General features: G+C 37.6%; 1 protein-coding gene across 1 annotated transcript in view; it reads left to right on the forward strand.

Moving 5' to 3' along the window:
- INSC (INSC spindle orientation adaptor protein) overlaps positions 1-16,810 on the forward strand; it is a 510,527-nt gene that overhangs the window by 180,102 nt on the left and 313,615 nt on the right. The window contains exon 24 of the mRNA XM_083840240.1: positions 3,755-3,876. The gene's annotated coding sequence lies outside the window, so the exon portion shown is untranslated. The remainder of the gene's footprint in view (positions 1-3,754; positions 3,877-16,810) is intronic.

Genomic DNA, 16,810 nt, shown 5'->3' on the forward strand with positions numbered 1-16,810 from the left:
GCTTGCGTTAGTAATGTTGCTGTTTTTGGATCCAAGGGCCTCCAGTTCAAATCCCCCCAGTAGAGTTAGATTCCTCACAAAGAAAAAAGGCACTCCACAGATTAAAGAAGCTGACTGAATGCTGCTGTGTAGACCACTAATGTGCTACAAGGGTACTCAGTTCTTGAGCAGTGTGCTTCTAGGGGACTTCTCAGGCACTGTTACTTAGAAATTACATGGTGCTACACCAGCTCTGGGACTTGTAGATTTGCATTCACTCTGCAGCTTCATTAACAGTTTTAACTGGGACATATTTAGACTACTCAAGCTGTTTCTATAGGGTTGATTATTTTGTCTTGTCCTCAGAAAACAGCTTATCCTTGTGAAAACAACATATAAATTCTACTAGTATATTTAGTGCTGCAAGCTTTGCTGTTAGTTTTCCTTGCCGAAGCAATAGAATTTCTGACAAATAATTCCTTCTGAGTTAAAATCTACCATCACGTGAACATACTCAGTGTCTTTTCCATTCTCTCAGTGGCTTCTGTGAACCTCTGCCATTAGGTTATTTCCTAGAGAATAAAGTAAAGGGAGGAAGGATGTTTTAGTAAGACACAAGATGCTTCAGACTTGTCATCTGATCCAGGGAAGATTCTTAAATCCCTGTGTACCTCCATCCTATTTATAAAGTGCATGCAGTGATATCTCCTCAGCTCTGGAGTGTTTTGCATGCCTTAATTTGTTGAAGGATTTTGAAACTCTCCTATGGAAGCTTTTACAGAATTGAAAGTGCTACTCTCATGACTGCAGGTGTCCTGTGCTTCTCTGGTGGAATCTGCTGCAGAATCCTACTCCTTATAAGGAGCTGTGCTCCAGAATCTGTGATTTTGTTTTCAGTGCTGAAAATATTTGTATAAATATTCCCTTTCCTAACACTCACATGTCCAGAACAGTCTCCCTGAAAATCAGCTGTTGAGAGTGAAGCCTAAGGATCGCAGGTTTTGTCATAAATGAAGCAGTTGATAATTATCCCAGGAATATCTGTAACATGCATTCATGTTTGTATTCATCTTTTTTTCCTGTACTTAGCAATAGGAATATCCAATATTACAAGCATTCTCCAGAAGTACATGGAGATAATGGAAGTATACACAGAAACAAGAAAACTTCATGCATTATTCCATTCACTGTATTTTACATTGGAAAGATGCGGCTTATCCGAACTTAAACAAAACTGGCATAGAATTTTTATTTGATGATGGCATTCAGGACTTAATTTCTCCCGTGAAAGCACTATTCTTTCCCCATTTCTGTGGAATACAGTCATTGCTGTGTGTTTGTACCACTTGCAATCCATAAGGCCTTAAATTTTGATATATTCAGTACATTCAGTTCCATGGAAAGCCTATAGTATGCAATCTGTCAATTAAAGAATATGCTTCACCAATTCATCCTTTTCCAAGTTTATCTTCTGTGTACTTGACCAAGAAAAAGGAGAAAAGCCTAAATCCTGTTTCCTTTCTTGTGCTGTGTTCTGTGAGTAGCAAGAAATGACTATCACGCTTGATAAAGATCAGCCCTCATAAGGAAAGCGACGAAGAGGAAGCTGTGTGCCAGTGTAAGACAGCTTAGAGTAGAACAGCGATGAAAATATGTTGCAATACCAAGTTGTTTTTCAGCAGCTTTTCAGAAGAAAAAAGAAAAAAAATAAACCAAGTTACTTCCAAGGATTCTTGAATAAGCTTCCTTACATTGGCGGTACTTTTTTTTCTTTTTTTTTTTTTTCTTGTAATTCTGCATGCTCTAATTTTAATTTGGAGTCACACGCAGGCTCAGATAGGAAAAGGCTCTGATAGAAAAAGGCTCTCATTGAATAAGCTAGCCTCATGATCAAGTTGTGTGAACTGCCTGGCTGGAGAAGGTTTAACAATACTTCTTATCTGATTATGAGCTTTTCATAACAAATGTGATCATTTGATGCTGTTTTGTAAATATATATATATATATATATATAGTATTCACTAACCAACTAAATTGCTTTGCTATGGATTTTGGACAGAGCAAAACGTTTTGCAAGAATCACTCTTGAACCAATATGAAACCTGATTGAGAGGAACCATCTAGTTTGTAAGGGAATACCTGGAATACCTGTTTTATTATTCTTGAGAAAACACCCACTTTTTTTTTTTTTTTTAATGTTTAAGTGTTGGTGACAAATTTTCTTCGTGCATCTGGAAGAACTACCATCTGCATTTCTGATGGTTGCCATTGGGTGGTGCCAGGCAATCGGTATATACAATATGAGACAATGGTTTCTTTTTGTATATATCAAAAATCAAATGAGCTTTAAAATCTGATCTCAAATAATTTACAGTGCAAATAAACCAAGTTCAAAGAGTTACTCTGATGCTTTTTTTTTTTTTTTTTTTTAATATATATACTTAACATAAAGGAAGGGTCTGATATGCATTTTTTTAACGCATCTGCATGCATTTATGTGTTTATGCATACATGTATATGTGCATGTGTGTGTAAAGTTTGACCTGAAATGTGTTTTTGCCCTAAGGATACTGATGCCTTGTTTTTGATCACGTTGTACTAATGTGGCTTAATTAATTGCCCTCTTAACATCTCTGCTAATGCTCAGGCTTTTGTTGCTTGTGTGTGTATTTATTACAAACCTGCTAAGTGTTAAAGCTGACTGGAGACAGATGATGGATTTCCAACTTTAGAAAAACAGTATCTATTTAATGCATGTTTAAGGAAGACTAATTTACCAGCTGAAATCAGTTCACAATTAAGTGTCCAATGAGAGCAATGAAATATTAATATTTTAACATCATGTTTTAAATATTTCCTGTCTACCTGGTTCAAAATCTACATTACGTTAATGATATAGATGTACCAGTTTATTCTTCTTTGAGCTAACTCAGTTTCTAAAATATTTGTTTTTGAATAACCAGAAGGGGGAAAAAAAAAAAAAAAAGAGATACAAATGTTTGTTGAATATTGCATTTGAATAGCTTAATCTTTGTGTAAAATAAATTTATGATTGTTGGGAGTTAAAATAATGAAAAAACATCATTGGCAATTGATTGCATGAATTAGGACAGGCTAAAAATATTTGCTTTCACATTTCTTCATATATTCATATTTATTAATGTGGTTGGTGATTTCTGTGTAAAACCATAATGTGGAGGGGTGGGGGATGTTAACGTTCAAAACTCATTTGGTCTTGAACACCTTTAGTTAATCTATGAAGCATGTGGCCTTGCAACTAAGTAAGATAAAATTAAAAATGATTTCTTTAACTTTTATGGGTTTGTCTAGCTTGTAAGTTACATGGAGCAAAACAGTAGTTCTTCTGACAAATTCAGTTGAATATTTTACATGACACTGTGGTTTGTTGTTGTTGCTGTTTTCCCAGATACTGGTAGCTTAAAAAAATCTATTTTCTTTTTAGTTTAAAAATATAACTAACCTAAAATAGCTGTGAATGAGTTGAGTAATTTCAAAATCACAAGATTAATTTTGAAGGATTGGTGTAAATAACCAACAACAGCAAGCATGAATCTTTTGCAATTCAAACTTCTTACCATGTTAATTTTCCCTTCAGTGAATGGGAGAAAGACCTATTGTGTCGAAAATGATGCCCTGAGTGACATTTTGAGGCTAAAAGCCTCTAAAATATTTGTAGTAATTTATATAGTGATTACCCTGTCTAGACATTTTACTTTTTGCTAGACTTTCATTTAAATGTTGGACTTTTTTTCAGATCATAAATCAGTAGCAAATGTGCAGATTTGGACTGTCCAAAGTTTTACCTTGAGAATATTTTCTTGAAGCATTCCAAAACACTGAAATCCTAGGATGGCAAGGAAAAAAATCAAATAAAAGGTAAAAATAAAAATTATTTATGAAGCATTTTGTCTCTAATCCTCGAACTAAGAATACTAATAGCAGCAGTGATGATCTTAGCTGATTTTTGTGGCTAATGCTTTTTGTGAAGTCGAATTTGATTGACATTTCACCTAAATTTCTACTCCTCGTAACAAATATTTCTTTTCCTCTATTTGTAAGTGCCTTTTTAAGATGCTTCCTTTAAAACAATGTAACAGTCATTTGCAGTTTTTATGGCAGCTAAATGTATGCCGTTATGCTGGCTTGGTTCTACTGACATTTTAACATTGTTAATAATCACTGGCCATTTATGTGTGCTGTGTAAAGGCATAATGTGCTTTTATATAAAACACTGTTATGAGGGCTCATTATCTTGTGAGGCAGCAGTTATAATGAAAATTAAACAATTGCAAACTTGCTTTGCCAAGTGTTTTTTAAATAAATTTAACCAGGCTGATTCACAGCTTCTACCTGATTCTGGGGGGTTTTATATCAAAGCTGTTTGAGAGTTGCATGCATAAATTCCTTCGTGCAATCATGAGAGCTATGTGTAGTACACTTTGCAGTGCTCTGCTAAAACTGATCAAGAAATGCTTATTGCACAGACACAATCCTAGCAGGGCATGAAATAAGTGGAAACCTTTGAAACTAAGTCTCAGAGGTATTAGTAGCTAAATGGAGTTTACAAATAACCTTTTACTTACAGGTAGCCACAGAAGTACTGATCTGCAGTGTATAAGCTACTTCTGCTGTTTTACTAAACACTCAAAACACTGGCTGTCTATAATTGCATGGTCAAAATTACTGAAGTATTTGTACTATTTCTCAAACTAACAAAATGTTGAAAATGTAAATATGGGCTATTCAGTTTCTCGTTTATGGACTGCAAGGTTTTGCCAAACTCTTTAGGTAATAGACATAATCTTTCACTTCTCCAGTGCTTCCACATAAAATGATTTGAAGGGTAACTCCTTTAATAATAAAGTAAATCAATGACCAGAAAGATGCATAGGCTTCTCCGTGATGTCTGCATTTTAGCAGAGTTATCCTAGCTGAGAATCTGGCCATTTGAAATTCACTTTGAAAATGACTATTGCTGAGCACCCTTCTAAAGCTGAGCTAACCAGTGTGAGTTTCTGATATGCTTCCCTTCTGCTAGGATGCCAGATTTGTCCTTGTAGCAGTGTATTCCACTACTCCTGTATCATTATTTTTTTTTAACACAGCACTTAGATGCAGATTGTTCCAGTACTGCAGTAGTTAGGGAAGCCAAATTTCCTTTTTTGTGCATGTTTAATGTTGAAAGCTACCAAGGCATGAAACAATAATTCAGAGACGCTCAGTTTCAAATTACCTTTCTTCATTAAAAAATAAAATAAAATAACCAGGAGGTCTAGCACATTATGTCACTAAGTCACACAGTAAGAGGGACCATCAAAGAATGGTGGGAATTATCACAGCAGCTTGCTCCTTGTTAGAAGCATTTACCTCATGACCCTTTCATTTGCCTACTGCCACTTTAGTTTAAGAGTGACAACACTGTATAACACTCTGCACTTTTTTTTTTCTCCCTATCCCTTAGCACCAGATGCCTTTGTAAAGCAGGCTGGTGAAGCAGTGAACAAAACCTTGTGGGATAAGTCTGACGCTGGAAGTTAATGATTATCAGTCGAAACAAAACACTTGTTTACATGTTGTAGTCATTAGAGGTTCCAGTCAGTCATACCTCGGCTGGGATTCCTGCCAAATGTTTTGAGGGTTCTTTCACAAGCTGTGCAGTTTTGTAAATACAAAAGCACTCTTATTAAGCCTTTTTAGTATTAGACTGTGCAATTAAGATTACGGGTAATTAGATTCCTTTCTTTGGAGTAGAATGGTCCAAGATACACACACAACTTTCTTAGCCACAGGATACCATCGGATCTCTATTTGGGTGTTCCATTACAGATCAATGACTAAGAGAAACTCTTTTGTATTGTGCACATTTTTTCTTTATTAAAAATTGCAGTCAAAACTTGGGGCGGTATGGATTTTTCCTCACCTTACTGTCAGCACCTCTGTTGCGGCCATAAAACTTTCCTTTTTGATTAGCATGTCTCAATTTGCTGGAAACATTTTGCTTACATCTCTTTTAGTATTGCCGCTTTTCATTTCAGCCTTATTACAACTAGGATTAAGGAGGTGATTTGACTATGAAGGAATTTAGGAAAATTTCCAGTCAGCTAAGGATGATTTTAAGTTAACTGCAGGATAACAGAGTTGTAGAAATGAATGTTTCTTTTAACACTTATGTATTAGCCCATACCTGAATAAATAAATGATTCCTTTGGTATTTCAAGTTGGTATAAAACAGCTGAAGTCCCACCATTTTCTTGTAAACACTTCAATCGTGTGAAGATGCATCTAATACAAATAATCTTGTGAGCTGGTGAACCTGTTTCACGTACTCTTCTGCTTTGACAGAATTCTCTGCATTGAGCATGATGGTAAATTATTTAAGGTTTGGGAGGCCATTTTTTGTAACTGTGAATTGTAAGACAACTGAATCATCCATACATATTTTATCTCTATTTTTTTCTTTGCCAAAGAAGATATCAGTTTTAGTTGCTCCAATGCAGGACTGCTCGCTTTGACATTTCCCAGTTGTCTGTAGTGCTAGGCAATAATTAAATATCAGGTGCATAAGCTGCTCTTTAATTTGACATGTGTGCTCCAGGCAATAAACACATGCAGTGCAACGTGGGAGTGTAATTGCTAAGGAATAAAATCTTGTACCAAGTGAGATCATTGTATCAGGTACTGTGTGACAGCTCATTTGATCATTATGCCCAGGCTAAAGAGGTTGCCTAATTAGTTTCTATTAAAACTCACCCTTTAATCAGGAATTATTCTTGCATAAAGAATGTCACTTGGTCCAGATGAATGAACAATGGTTCCCCCTTGAGATTCAACTATCTGTTACACTTGGGATGCCATATGTCTTTTCAAACAATTCAGCTACAACAGTATTCTGTGAATCCGGATCTCATAGCACTAAGCAGTATTTGCATTTTCTTGATACCAGCCAGCGTTTCACAGAAAAATCACAATAGTATTCTGTATATACTTCATCAAGCCAGAGGAACTATGTTCAAGCAGCAGGAACTGTGTTGTAAACATACAAATGACTAATGGGCCTCTCTTAACTAATGTGTCTTAGCTGTTGTATATATTTCATAAGTGACACACAGAGCATATATGCTATTACCTGGAGCTAGACTTTGGTCTCTCACCTAGAAACGTCAAGGTTCATCTAAATTTAATATTTTGAAGGGAAATAACTTTCTAGCTTCTTTTTCTCGTGACAATAGCTTTATCAGCTGAAGCTGGTGACAGAAATAGCTGTGATTTTCTTATTTTTTATTTATTTTCCAAAGAAATGTTGCAACTTCTGCAGCTTCCCCCTGCTCTCCAAAGACATGCATGGCTGGACAGGTTACTGGGTTCATGCACATCACACGTGGAGCTCAGTTGTTGAATATGTTTCAACCTGAGCCATGTCTACATTTCTGCCAGCTCCCAGTTGTCCAGATGAGCTGGCTCGTCAGCCATATAGCAGCTGCAGTGGCTCACCTGAGCTGACCAGAAGTGCTCTCAAGGAGAGGCTTCTCCCTGCAGCAGTACAGGCTACTGCAGTCAACACCAGGTGGAGATGAAGGGACTTCAAGGTTGAAGTCCAGGTCTTGTAGTCAGTGTCCTCAGTCAAGTTCCTTAGTTTGCTTATACAGGTGTGAACTGGTTTTGTAAATTTTGCAAAATGCCATGGGCTGGACTGGCCATTTGCAATCCAGCTTGTAGGAAGAGCTGTAGGTCCCCTTGCTTTCTCTAGATGCATCCTGATAGCAAGCTGTGAGCCAAGTTTCCCTTCTGTTGTGGAGGGATGATCCTGCAGCATGCCAATGTCTGCACTGATTGTATCTTCCAGCGTGGTGTGCATCTCCCTTTTACCTAAATGGCTTATAGAGTACTGAGAAAGAAGTGGCTCAAAAAAAAAAAAAAAAATTCCTGTTTTTTTACAGTTCAGACTATTGCAGATAGCTGTTGTGTTTGGAGGAATGAAAAATTGTTTTTCGGGCTTTGCATACCTGCAGGCAATACCTGCTGCATAAACAACCACAGTCTTAGGTTGTGTGAAAGGCTACTGCAAACATTAGCCACATGGCATGGGACAAGTATCATATAGGAAGCCTGCTCCAAGAGCATTCTTGGTAAATGTGAATACTTTAACCTTCATACTTAAGCTATATGGGCTTTTACACTGTAAGACCACTGAAGATAATGGGAGGACATGCATGCTATGCAACTTAAGTATGCACTAAGTACCCACGTTCTCTATACCCAACAGATAACATGTCATAGCCAATGTAAGTGAAACACACTGGAAAAGTGGTTAAGGCATGATTAACATCTAGAATCTGAGAAGAGAAACAGTAATTTACTCGTTCTCATACCTTGAGCTATTTATGAAAGCATGTATTCCATGTTTTCTGACAGCAGACCACCTTTACCTAATATTTTCTTTCTGGCTGTGGTCTATCTCTCATCAGCCAGAAAATGGAGAATAATGAATAAATGCTTCAGTAAGTGCAGAAACCATGAATTCGGATTTCCTCTGGTTAATCCATACTGTTTTGGCATTCTCCTGTGCCCCCTTCACATATTTCCAGTAAACATATCCCTAGTTCTCTTTCATGTTCTCTATGCCACTCCTAGTTTCTCTCCATGTCCCCTACTTGCATTTGCCCAGGCTTCTGGCAGAAATGTTATGGCTGATATTCAGTGTTACAGACATCCTGACTGGTGTCAGCTGCTGTCTCCTTGACTATCAGTCAAACCGGATTTGTTGCACCTTAGCTACTTAGCAAATGCCTAGAGGAGCTCCATGGCAATAATTTATACAAATATTTTAGTGAAGCTCCTAAATGGTATCCAGACTGGTCTGGTGATATGCAGTGATAAAGATTGATTATTGCCAGAATGATGTGAGTTATCAGGCTTAGTTGTTATATCATCTTTATTTTTGATGAGATTATTGATAGGTCAAAAGCAAGGAGGAATGAATGTCTAGTGACCATGAATGAAGGGCCTTATCCGATTCTGCAAGCTGTTCTCTTAGAAGTCTGTACATTAAAGAACACAGAATTGTTGTGGATGATTGATCTCAGAGAAGTCCTTTGTCAATGAAGGCTAACATAACTCTTAAGTGAAAAAAAAAAAAGGAAATTTAGTAGCATTAATAGGGGGAAATTATAATGCAGAACTAATAATGGGATTTTTTTTTTAAATGGTAAAAAAAAATGGTTTTAAAAAACTCATCCTATTTGTGTGAAGGACAACGTGCACAAGGGGAGTTTCTTCTTATGAGTCAGATTAACCTCTTTAACTAGTCAGCTTTGGTGCTAAGCATTATGTTTTATAGTCTCAGATCTAGGGATGTAGTTGCTGCATTTTCCCTGCAGTTTTTTGATCATGAGTTCTACAGGTTATTTTTTATTTATGCTTAAAACCTAAAGAAACATACAAACAAAAAAAAAGCAACTTCCTTATCACTTTAAGAAGAGTTTTGGTTTGTTTTGTCTTTTTCTCAATTTCACTGAAAGTTCCCTTATTCTGACATAATAGGAGGGGAAGGAGGCCTGGGAGCATCTAAGTTCCCTTATATCGTGCATTCAGTGTTCCATTCCTCTTTCCTCTGTTTCCTCCACAATAAAAAACTCCAAGTGTGATAAACTCTCCTTCTATGGATGTATTTCTGTGACTGCAATCATGAATGTTTGTCTGGTTTTGAATCCTCTCAGCTGTCCACTTCTTTCTTTGTATTCTTTTCAAGGTAGGATAGACAGAAGGTAAAAAATTATACTATGGGAGTAAATCATATTGATTTATTATACTGAGGATATTATTTATTTTTTGAACTTTCTGAAGATAATATTTTTTTTTAAATGCAATTCCATAAATCAGTCTGGGTTCATCCTAGACCTGACCCAGCTTTACTGAAACGTTCATGAACTTAAAAATCTTGGCTCAAATTTTGATGAAAAGCTGCCCTAAGATGCATCACATTTTGATTAAAATCTAGCTGTAACCCTACCGTAATTATTAGGTATATTTAACTATCTTCAGTAGCAAACTTAAACTAAAAATGACCTAAGAAAAGTACTTCAGCTATAAACAAATATAGGGACTAAAAACATTTTTGGGTGAGCATTCAGAGCTGTTTTTACTTTCTACAGTCCTGTTTGCCAAGGTCTGAATTTTATATTTTTTCCAGAAAACACAGTTTTCCGTTACAAATACATGTTTATCTTTGTATTATAAAGTGGGAACTATTTTTATTACCCTTGTTATTAATCCAAGTAATCTTTTGTGTTTCTGTAAGAAATTCACTAGAGTGGAATCAAAACATTGTTTGGTATAGAATTAACCTTTCCCATATGCAAAAAGCAAATGAAACTGCATTCAGCGTAAATAGAGTAAGAACCATCAGCATTGCTCTGTGTAATATCCTGATACTTTACAGTCCTTTTGGACCTGAACGTATCAACCATACTTCAGAAGTCTTCATAAACTTGTATAAATGTTTTCTTTTGCAATGATTTTTCAAAGTTTCCAGTAACAATCATTTATTGGCCTCCTGTGAATTGTACTGCATGGATTGAATATTATCAAGGAAAATCAACTGTTTTTGTTTTATTTCTCTGAAGTGCTTTCTAAAAGAATTCTATTCAAAATGTAAATGTTGGATCAGATTCTGCCCCTAGCTACAGTATCTGATAAAATGCCATTGACTTTATTACAGTCCACTTTGACTCTGGCATATTTCCATGTACTCCTGGCTGCCAGTATAACTGAGGAGGGAAAACTTGACCGAGAGTATGTTTTGCTTCAGAAAGAACCACGTTATTTATCCTCAGTGAGGAACGTACAGTACTTCACATTATACACACCAAGACAGAACTAGTCCTGGAGTCTTGTTGTGAAGGTTCCTCGTCACAAGAGCTGCCCAATAATGCTCTTCCAGGAACAGTCCGCCTTAAATGCTCGCACATAGGGAACTGGGCTCAGCTTCAGCTCACAGCTTCTCCAGGGATATGAAGCAAAAATTGAGTTTAGACACTGTGCAGACCAAGGGCCGGGGGGAGTTCCACTGACAGAACAGGAAGGACTGGGAAGGGGAGCAAAGGCACTACAATGCTGGACTTGCTACTCCTTGTGAGGACAGGAAGGATGTGGGCAGCAAATGCTCATTCTGTGGTGAGGAAGACTGCTGTGGGCAGTGAGTGCTGAATCCACAGGCTTGACTTGCTGGGCCTCTGGTAGAGCTCAAGGCGGTTTGGGGATAGCAGCCATCTTTGACAAGCAAGCTGATCGTCAGCCTTAGGAAACAGCCAAAGCATTTTAGGCCTAGATTTGGCCCTGATGGTATATTGCCCTCCACCCCCTAAGCAGTCATGGCATGGTCTTAAGAACAGTAGACCTGGAAAAATAATGAAATGCAGGTCTAGCTATATCTCTCCATAGTTTTTAGGTGTAGCCCGGAAGGCCTGAGCCTAATCTATGTGAGAATAAGGAACTGAAGACATTTTGTGAAAAGGGCATGTCATTTGCTACAGACTATCCTTCTCTGTGTCTACTCTATCATGAGACAAAAAACACATAGTTTTGGAATAACTACTGTGGAAAACTCATTTATTTCACCTGGAATATATTCTGGAAATTAATCTGTATATTCAGGTAATGTTTTGCAGCCTTTCCCTCCAGCCATGAAGCTAGCAATTTTGTCTTCTTATAACTTCTGCAATTAATGCTGATTTCAAAACATGTAATTCTGGAAAAAAAAATCAAACATTTTGAAATTCAAGGTAACATTGTTAGAATTGAGAGCAATGCTTGTTTTTTGAAATACACAAAATTTTACAGCAGGAAGGTTCTACACATCATCTGTAAACATCAGATTAGTACAGCTAGACATATAGTGAAAAATCTCATAATTTATCAAGGTTATGAAGTATTCATCTTTGAATTCACTCTTAAATATAGAAATTTTATATCTGCTACGTCTTCATTTTTCAAATGTTGTTCTGTAACTTTTTAAAAGGCCAACTTTCATGGGAGTTTACATCTTAAGTTCAAAAAAACAGTATGCATTTACAGCTGACTTCATTTTGAAAGCTTTTACTGTTCGTTCTTTCACATAGAACATCGAGCACATAATATTCACAGTCCTCATGATAATAGGTTTGTTGGGACAGGGAAGGCATCTTTCTTTCATGTTCCATTTGAGTTAATATGTCTGGTTAGCCACTGGAGAAATAAAGTTGGCATCTACAACCTCTTGTTTAAAAGAAGTCTAGATCCCATCCTCTGTGGTCTGTCAGGAGTGGTTATGAAAGGATCTCTTTTGAGCTTTGAAGAAAAAGGATTTTTGTTCATGTCTAACATTTTAAAACCAAGTATAATTTATTACTCTCAGTTTTTGTGTTTGCTAAGGCTACTAAGCTGCTAAAACAGGACAGATGTACATGTGAAGTTGGATTGAGAAGTGAAGCAGAAGCACACAGATTTCACAAAGGGGACGTGGAAGATCTCTAATGCTTTTCCTTACAGGAAAAAAGCCACTAGTGTGTCTTAGAAAGTGAAATATAAGCTTTCAATGGCAAATGACTGGAAACATATTTTTCAGTTGGCCCAAAACACTGCAATAACTAATATCTGTAGGGAATAAAGGAAGAATCAATATGTGCAAGTACTTTGGTCATTTAAGAGTCTGCCGAAGTGGTGTGATTCTCCTAAGTCACAAGAAAAAGCTGCCATAACTTTACCTGTAAAACCATATATATCTATATGTATGGATATTGTGTGTGTGTATATATATATGTATTCTTAAAGGAAAACAAAAATGTATACACATCACAATTTTAATGTTTACTTTTTGGGGCAAATTCTAAGAACTTATTTGATATGCATACAGTTTTCACGTTACAGCTACAGCTAGAACGTTAAACCAACAATAATATTTGGGCTTGTTGCAGGAAGGGTTACAACCTACTCCTGTGTCAGTAAGAGTGTGGCCAGCAAGCCAAGGAAGGTGATTGCTGCCTTCTTTTCAGTGCAAGGGAGATGGCATCTCAAGTGCTGTCTCCAGTTTGGGGCTTGCCAGTAGAAGGAAAATATTAGAACAGCATTGTTGTCTCTGACCTTGCTTTTATTGGGATGTTTAGAACAAATGATATCCAGGGGTCTCTTATTATTGCATGATTCTACTATCTATCCATTTTCATGTTATAATAGGACTAGTTGCTAATACCAGTCTCTGCAAATAAAGAATATTACAGTAAGTTTTAAGTTTTAAAATGCAGATCCGGTCTGGAAATGTACATTATTTACATTATTTTACATATTAATGCAAGACACACAGTATAAAAGGCCCCTGCTGGATTAATCTTTGCTATAGACTATTTGTTTTGAGGAGCTTGAACTATTTGTCAGCTACCCTTTTCAGTAAAATTCTTTTCTTGCACCATGTTTTTTTCTGTGGTGCAATTAACTGTTTACTAGATGCTACAGTCACTACAGCATCCTCATTACAGATGCTCGTCAGTAACTCCTGGTCCTTACCTTGATTCTGCTCATTGTCTAAATTAGGTCCTGATTAGTCTTGCCCAAGTAGTGGTCCCTAATCCCCTTCTAAAAAAGGATGTTGAGTCACTTATATTCCTTTCTTTCCTGTGTGAAACTGATTATCAGGTTTTTTTTGTTGTTTTTCTCAATTTTTGTCATATGAGACTAAAAATCCCATTTTTTTCCTCTGTCTGCTTACCTTGTAGCTGTGTGCTTTGCATGTTGCTCCAGAGTTTAGCGCTTGTAGAAAAAAATGTATGAATGGGCTTAACTGAGTCTCAGCTTCCAATTGCTCCTCAACAACCACCTACTTCTGTTTACTAATTGAGGCTTGTCTCTCACCTAATGGGACATGTGGAGCAAGTTTTCTTGGCTATCTCAGTTAAAGCACTCAGAATTGAAGTACTTTCTCTTGGATTGCTATAAATACAGAAATGTTCCTGGCTTGGGCTGTTGATTGATGTTACCTGAGATGGTCCAGTATCTGTTATAAACCCGTTATAATGGGACATCCACCTAAGTGTCTAGAGAAAAAGAAAACTAAATGGAAAGGTGTGAGAATACAGGAGGGCAGCACTTTGTATAGAAAAGTATGAATTGAAGGGAAACACTTGTTGTTGCTAACATCCTTGAGTACAGCCAATGCTTTGAGAACATGATCCTGAGAGAGAAACAGAGAGATTGCTCAAGGAAAAATGTGGCTGAGGTAGGAAGTGGACGTCATATGAGATGCTTTTATTTAGAGTTGATTAGGAGAGCTCAGAGGATGCATGACAAAACATTAAAAAATCATTGGTAGTGTTACAGTGAAATATTTTTCTTCAACTGTAGTGCGTTGTTACAACTTTTACAATGGCTCTAGCTATTTTCCATGTATGTGCTCTGACTTTCCCTGAAGTCAGGGGAAGGGGAAGGAGGTCCCCTTCATGGCTGTGATGGATACTATTTGGATGCTCTTGTTTGACCATGGTTGTGCCGTGTTCCTTTGGCTCATGTTAGCGGTGGTCCCAGAAGACAGAGCCTGGGAGGGCAGGGGCCAGGCTCTGCTCCTTTATCAGGAGGTTACAGGGAGCTACAGTGGCCTGAGGAGCCACAGAAATCTTCCTGGGGCCCAGGACAAGCAGGGTTTGCTGCTGTAGAGAAAGCAAGCTGGAAGTGAGGTTGTGCTGAAAGGGGAAGAGCAGTTTGTAAGAACCCTTCCTTTTTCTGGCTGTGAACCTTCTTGAGCTTCACCTCTTTTGTGATGAAGAGAAATGTCAGTAATGCAGGCAAACCCACCCAGCTTGGAGTAGAGGCAAGGTGTCAGCATGTGTACCTGTGCCAGGTTGTTCTCAGCCCACGCAGCTCATCTGAAGTGGGTCTTACAGGAGAGGAACTTTTTCAAACAAAAGAACAGCTGGGCACTCAGAGAAGTGCAGGCTGCTGTCTGAAATGAGAGAGTGCAACCTGGAGCTGGGCACAAAATGCAAAATGGCAAAGACTACCTAGAGACTAATCTGGAGCATTACACTGTCAGACCCTGAGAGACTGCATTCAGGCCAGATTTCATGCCTTGACAATCTGAAGCAGCTTGAAAATCTGGGTAGAACCACAGAAAAAGGATTTTTGTTTTTTCTTGTTACTACCTTTACTCCTGCAACGTATTTTCTTGTAGTCACGGTATGTATGCTTCCTGACAGTGGCACTTATTTCTGTCATTCTAAGGCACGCAGCAAGTCTGTGAAACTTCAACAACGCTGGTATGATCATTAGATCACAACTGAGGAATAACACACAATTCTTCTGCTTCTAAATCAAAGAGTACTTTAGTGGTCTCCCACTGACTTTTTGGAGAACGTAATTTGGCAAGGAAAAATCCCTGCGACTTAGGAAAGGAGTGTCAGCCTGATTCCAACAGGGTATGGCAAGACCAGTTTTGAATTTTCAGAAGAAAAAGAGATTAGATTTGCTGGCCAGAGCATATGTTATATGTGTTATACTTAAACACATAGGACAAAAACTACTAATATAAAAATTTATATTGCCTGGGTGTTAAAGGTATAATAATTTAAATCATGTCTGTATGAATTGTATCTATTAGTTTATCATCTCAAGCCAAGCATGTTTTAAAAGAACTTCTACACAAGTTATTTAAATTCAAGCTGATGTACTTCAGATTCATTCAAATTGGCTGGCCAGAGACTTTTATAACATATTTCAGCTACAACTCAGCTGAAAATAGATTCTTTTACAAAGCTTTAATTTCAGTGGATAGATTAAGCACTTTCTATTAGGTAATGCATGAAGAAAAGGGTGCAAATCACATAATGCGTGAACCAAAAATGAAGAAATGTCTTTGAAATGGCCTAATTGTGGTGGAAACCATAGTAAGAAATGCGTTATGGAGGCTTTCAGGAACTCTTGTACTTGAGAAAGACCACCATTTTTGAGATGGTGGACATGTCTTTTCTTTATGTTGCAGCTTTGAGAAGGAAGAAGGCAAGCAATCATGTCCTCTCTCTTCCTTGCATTGTCTGGATGCTAGTAGCAGTGAGCAAGGAGAACTTTCCAAAACCTTCTCTCAGGAACACATTTTAACTTTTTTCCCCCTATATATTCTGTCTTCACTTTTGTACCCACTCTCCCTCCAGAGCTCTGTTGCATCTTTGCCTTCTGCCTGTGTTTAGAGAAGAGGAAGCAGAGAGGAGTGATAAAGAGAAAGATAATTTTCCTGAGTATCTGTTCTGAATCCTGAAGGAGATCTGCCAGCTTGCCCTTGCAGCTGTTAGCAGACACGTTAAGGTCTGAGCAGAATCTGGCTTGGTGAAGTGGGCTAGCCCTGTGCACGTTGTTCTCTCCCAATTTGATAATGAGGTGGTCAAGTAAAAGTGACGGAATGAAGGGTGAGGGAAGCTAACACATCTTAGCGGCCCTTCACTGCAGAAAGGCAGTATTAAAATGAATAAGTAGAACGTATGCAGAGCCCATGTCGCTCCCCAAGGCTGCACAAGTCAAACGTCAGAACAGGTGGAAAGCAAGGTCATCAGAGGAGCTGATTGCTGGAAAGAGCCCCCAGGATCTCTGACTTTCCCTGTTTTCTTTGCTAAGAACTTGCGTAAGGAAGCTTATTAGAGGAAAAAAAAATAAAAAATCTCCTCAATGACAATAGCTGGCAGCTACAGAGAAATTGAAACTTCAATTTTAGCATTTCATGGATCATGCAAATAGGTCTTTATGTGAGAGAAAAGAGAATTAGTTGAGGTTTTTGCAAAATACCTCTTAAAGTGATCAC

The sequence above is a fragment of the Anser anser genome (assembly GCF_964211835.1).
Source record: "Anser anser genome assembly, chromosome: 5".
NCBI lineage: Eukaryota > Metazoa > Chordata > Aves > Anseriformes > Anatidae > Anser > Anser anser.